The sequence below is a fragment of the Oryzias latipes genome, chromosome 22 (assembly GCF_002234675.1).
Source record: "Oryzias latipes chromosome 22, ASM223467v1".
Classification (NCBI taxonomy): Eukaryota; Metazoa; Chordata; class Actinopteri; order Beloniformes; family Adrianichthyidae; genus Oryzias; species Oryzias latipes.
This window is the reverse complement of record NC_019880.2, coordinates 26,110,456-26,116,455: the sequence shown is the minus strand read 5'-3', so window position 1 is coordinate 26,116,455 and position 6,000 is coordinate 26,110,456.

Sequence of the window (6,000 nt, the reverse complement as noted above, 5' to 3'; positions counted from 1 at the left end):
ATTGAGGTCAATGAATGGAGTGGTGCCACAGGAAAGTTGTTTCCAACGAGTGTTTTCTAATCTGATGAAAACGCTACAGAAAGCTACATTTATTGTACTGTATCTGGTGTCATCTGCACAGAGACAATCTGCCACAATCTGCCACTGCTGCTTCATCTTAAATAATCAAAGTATTGCAGGGACATTTTTCTCATCTGAATCACCTCTCATTTCAAATTCAGTACCCTCCTCACCTACACCTTCTTCTGTTCATTTAGACTTTTCCCTTCAGGGGTCGCCACAGCCACTCAGCGTCTCATTTGCTCATTGGGTTTGGCAAAGATTTGACGCTGGATGTCCTTCCTGACACAACCCTCTGTATTTATCCAGGCTTGGGACCGGCACAATGAGACCCTGGCTTGGCTCCCTCATGAATTCATTCTTGGGCCCCTTCATGGCTACATTATCCTCTATTCCATGGATAAAGTCAGGATCATAAATATTTGGACAGAGACACATTCTTTCTAATTTAGTTTCTGTACATTACCACAGTGAATTTGAAATAAAACAACTCAGATGCCATTGAAGTGCAGACTTTCAGTTTTTATTCCATGGGTTGAACAAAAAGATTGCATAAAAATGTGAAAAACTAAAGCATTTTTTAAACATAATCCCTTCATTTCATGGGCTCCTAAGTAATTGGACAAATGACTTCCATGCTATTGCATGGGCAGGTGGGGGCAATTCCCTTGTTATGTCATTATGAGTGAAGTAGATAAAAGGCCTGGAGTTGATTAGAGGACTCGTGCTGCATTTTGAAGATTTTGCTGTGAACAGACAACATGCGGTCAAAGGAGCTCTCCATGCAGGTGAAAGGAGCCATCAATAAGATGAGAAAACAAAAAAAAACATGCCAGAAATTGCTACAGTATTAGGAGAGGCTAAATCAACAGTCTGGTCCATCCTTAGAAAGAAAGAAAGCACTGGTGAACTCAGCAACGCAAAAAGACCTGGACGTCCACGGAAGACAACAGTGGTGGATGATGGCAGAATCATTTCCATGGTGAAGAGGAAGCCGCTCACAACAGCCAACCAAGTGAACAACACTCTCCAGGAGGTAGGAGGATCAATATCCAAGTCTACCATCAAAAGAAGACTGCATGAAAGTAGATTCAGAGGTTACACTGCAAGATGCAAGCCACTCATAAGCCTCAAGAATAGGAAGGCTAGATTGGACTAAAAAGCAGCTAAAAAAGTCCTGGAAAAACATTCTTTGGACAGATGAAACCAAAATCAACCTCTACCAGAATGATGGCAAGAGAAAAGTATGGAGAAGGCGTGGAGAAGCTCCTGATCCAAAGCACACTACATCATCAGTAAAACACGGTGGAGGCAGTGTGATGGTCTGGGCGTGCATGGCTGCTAGTGGCACTGGGACACTACTGTTTATTGATGACGTGACACAGGACAGAAGCAGCCCAATGAATTCTGAGGTGTTCAGAGACAGACTGTCTGCGCAGATCCAGGTGAATGCAGCCAAACTGATTGGACCGCGTTTCATAATCCAGATGGACAACGACCCAAAACATACAGCCAAAGCAACTCAGGAGTTTATTAAAGCGAAGAAGTGGAATACTCTTGAATGGCCAAGTCAGTCACCTGATCTAAACCCAATTGAGCAGCATTTCACTTGTTGAAGACTAAACTTCAGACAGAAAGGCCCACAAACAAACAGCAACTGAAAGCTGCTGCAGTGAAGGCCTGGCAGAGCATTCAGAAGGAGAAAACCCAGCATCTGGTGATGTCCATGAGTTCAAGACTTCAGGCTGTCATTGCCAACAAAGGCTTTTCAACCAAATATTAGTAATGACCATTTGGTTTACAGTTATTTCATTTGTCCAATTACTTAGGAGCCCATGAAATGAAGGGATTGTGTTTAAAAAATGCTTCAGTTTTTCACATTTTTATGCAATCTTTTTGTTCAACCCAAGTCTGAGTTGTTTTATTTCAAATTCAATGTGGTAATGTACAGAAACACAATTAGAAAGAATGTGTCTCTGTCCATATATGTATGGTCCTGACTGTATGGACAATGGATGGATAACTATGTAATCTATAGAATTCTGAATGGAAATGTAGCCTTAAAAAGGTAGAAGGGCAACATGACCAAATTTTACTTCATCAAACCCAAAAAACAACCCAAAATGGACCAACCTGGGGGGACAAAGTGAGAGTTTGGTTGATCTCCCCCGTTTAAAAAAACATTGCCCCAAGGCAAAAATGTAAACTTTATTAACATCAAAATGACTGATTAACACCCACACCCACCAAAACATGAATAGAAAAAAAACAATAAACCTCAAAAAGGTTTTGGCACCAGGTTCTACATAAGTGTCTTTGTGGTGACCTTTTAAAGGCCCTTTAACATGCTTTTCTTAAGCCTTTCAGAGCAAACTTTATCCATGTATATGATAACTTATTACCTTTGGCACACTAAAGAATGATTGTTTTATTAAATATTAGTTATATTCACAGCTAATTTTAGTGCAAGTAAGACAACTCGATCTCTGAGGTTCCGGCTTTTGCTCCTTGAGGGTGCCGCCCATTTCATGACGTCATCTTTGGATTTCATTCATTTTGTTTGTTTGGCAGGTTTACTGTGACCAAGGTCTGTATCAGAATCAAACATGAAAGTATTTACTCCATATAAAATCTATCTATCTATCTATCTATCTATCTATCTATCTATCTATCTATCTATCTATCTATCTATCTATCTATCTATCTATCTATCTCTATCTATCTATCTATCTATCTATCTATCTATCTATCTATCTATCTATCTATCTATCTATCTATCTATCTATCTATCTATCTATCTATCTATCTATCTATCTATCTATCTATCTATCTATCTATCTATCTATCTATCTATCTATCTATCTCATACCTGCTTTTATTTGTGAGTCTTCTGAATTAGAGCTGTGCCTCAAGTGTCTCTAAAATAAAGGGGAGGAAGCTGTGACTTAGTGGGTTGTAAATGAAAAGGAAGAGCGCATGAGATGGTGTTGAGCATCCGTGCAGTGAAGTGGGAGACGGAGAAAGGAGCGAACGTCCAGAGTGGGAGGGGTGATGGTGGAGGAGGAGAGCTGAAGGTGGTGCTGGTGGTCTGGGCCTTCTTCTCAGAATGATCCCAGTGACGCAGGTCCTTCCACACACATCCTGACAGCTGCTCCCTGCCTGGTTACAGCGCTGATCGCCCTGTCCAATAACTTCCATTCTGTTTCCACTTCAGAGCACGGCCTGTCCCCCTCCCCTCCATTCTTCCAGCTTTTTTTCACTTAGTGCTCTTTTATTTATTAGTTCCTATTGTGACTAATGAGTACACCTGGAAGCTTCACTCACAGTTTAATCAAGTTGAGCTGTGAAGACAATAAAACAGCAACGTGTTAACCCTCGATGACACAAGAAAGCCCTGGGTACTAGTTTGGATGGTAATTATGCACGTCATAACAATTTTTCATTATAACCCACCAGCAATGAAATAAACGCGTATTTATTTTCCAAAGCTTCCTCTATCACACACTGATTGAGCTGTGTGAAGTCTCGATAACCTGAGTAAAAGATCAGGGGGGGCCACAATCAGGTTTAATTTTATGATCTCTAAGGAAATTTGCAACAAGTTGATGAGGAAATTGTTCCGCTGCAGATTGAAACTGTAAAACAGTCGTCAGTGGAAAACATAGATGGACTCTTCCAACAAACAAACCAAATGTCAACAATCTGGAGCATTTTGAACAGAAAAAATGAAAGACCCCCTCTGATGAAAATGGAGTTTTTATCATGTTATTGTAGTAAGCTCAAAATTACATTTCTGAGTGTTTTTTTTGATCAGGGCCGTTTGAAAAAGCTTATAGTTAGAGAAAATATCCTGAGCTCCTCATGGGAGCGTCTGGCCACCCTGAGGAGGAATCTCACCTCAATCAAGGCGTCCTTGGTAGAGGATGCCTTGATAGCAACACAAAAACAACACTTTGCAACAGTGTTCGATTTTGCAGTAATAAGTTCAGAGAGGCTGTTGTGAGCAGAGACTTAACCGATGAAGAGTGATGGTAATAGAAAGTTAGAACTCTTGATACTTAAATCCTAATGTAAAATAATTACGAGGCTATAGACCCTCACCCGCCCCAACCTGCTCCTTCCACCCCCACCCCGTGGATCCTAAAACCGTTCCACAATTTAGGAACAATAAAACTGAAAGACTGACGCTGAACCTTGATGACCTCTCAGTAAAACTACTCAGTCACCTTAGTTGTTTTATTCCAGTACAAATATATAAAATGAACACTTTACGAATCTAGGATAGTGGGAGGACTTTTTGGAGTCTCTTTTCATTCACTGTAGCAGCAAAGTTAGAGAAGTCTAATATAAAAAGAGGTGGTTTGCTCCTCCACAGACTGCTGAATTGAGTGTAAAGAAAGGTCATCATGTAGAGCTGCTTGTTCTGCTACCTTCTGTCTCCTCCTGACTGAATCAGACATCTCTATGTCTCTGCCAGTGACCCCACCTGCTTCAGGAATTCAGTTTAGAATCTGACCTATCCTCCTCTCACTGCAGCTGTGATCCAAACATAAGAAAATACAGGAAGCCTGTGAGGGTGTCCTGCATAAATTCCTGAGCACAAGAGGAAAAATAGTTAAAGACACACTCCGATCATCTTTTGATCTCATGGAAAAGTGTTCCAAGTGCTCTGTGAATTATAATTATGCCATTTTCAGCCAAAATCAAAAAATCTGTGTTGCTTTCTAGGATATTGTTTCTGCAGAGCGGCAGGAGTTCATTAGAAATGCACTTTTGAGTTTTGGGTGGGACTGTTGGCACAGAGCAACCCAACCCCCCTTCCCTTCCCCGTTATTCAATTCAATTCAATTTTATTTATATAGCCCAATATAGTCGTCTCCATGGGCTTTCTAATGAGCGTGAAATCATAAAGAACATGAAGTCATTCAGTAATGGCTAAACTAAACAGACTAAACTAAACTGGGCATCCCTGCCCTCAGACCCTCCTTCTTGGTAAGGAAAAACTCCTAAAAAAAACTGATTCTGGGGAAAAAATAAAAAATCCCCGGGGGCGTCCATGTGAGGGAGGGATCCTCCCCCAGAACAGACAGGCAATGTACCAGAACTCTTAGAGAAGAATTAGCTTATCCAACTCCACAACTACATGTTTGAATAGTCCAGCAGATGGGCTCTTCAGGGTCCGTTAACGAGAGCTCTCTGTTTACACCTTATCCCACTAGCGTGTATTTCTGGACCAGCTAGGACTCGACACCCCCCTGTGTGCCTGCTGGACTTTCTGACAGGGAGACCACAGGCAGTTCATGTTGGCCATATCACCTCCAGCACCATGACAATGAACACAGGCCCCCTTCTCTTCACTCTGCTGACTCACCACTGCACCCCAACATCAAGCTCCAACCTCTTCATCTAGTTTGCTGATGACACAACAATGGTGGGTCTCATCAACAACAATGATGAGACCACCTACAGGAGTGAGGTGAACAGGCTGCTCTGTGGTGCAAAGACAACAATCTTCACCTGAATGTGGAGAAGACAAAGGAGATGGTTGTGGACTTCAGGAGAACTCCCACCCAGCACGCTCCACTGATCATCAATGGTGCTGCTGTGGAAAGGGTGAGCTGCACCAAGTTCCTGGGGGTGCACATCTCCGATGACCTGTCTTGGAACCACAACACTGTGTCACTGGCTAAGAAAACCCAACAACGCCTGTACTTCCTCCGCAGACTGAAGAGGGCCAGAGCTCCTCCCCCCATCATGCAGACCTTCTACAGTGGTGCCATGGAGAGCATCCTGACCAGCTGCATCACTGTGTGGTACAGAACCTGCACCACATCCTGCCGGAAGTCTCTGCAGCACATTGTGAAAACAGCTGAGAAGATCATCAGTGTCCCTCTCACTGGGCTCTCGGACATTTATCACTACCGCCTCACCCACAAAGCC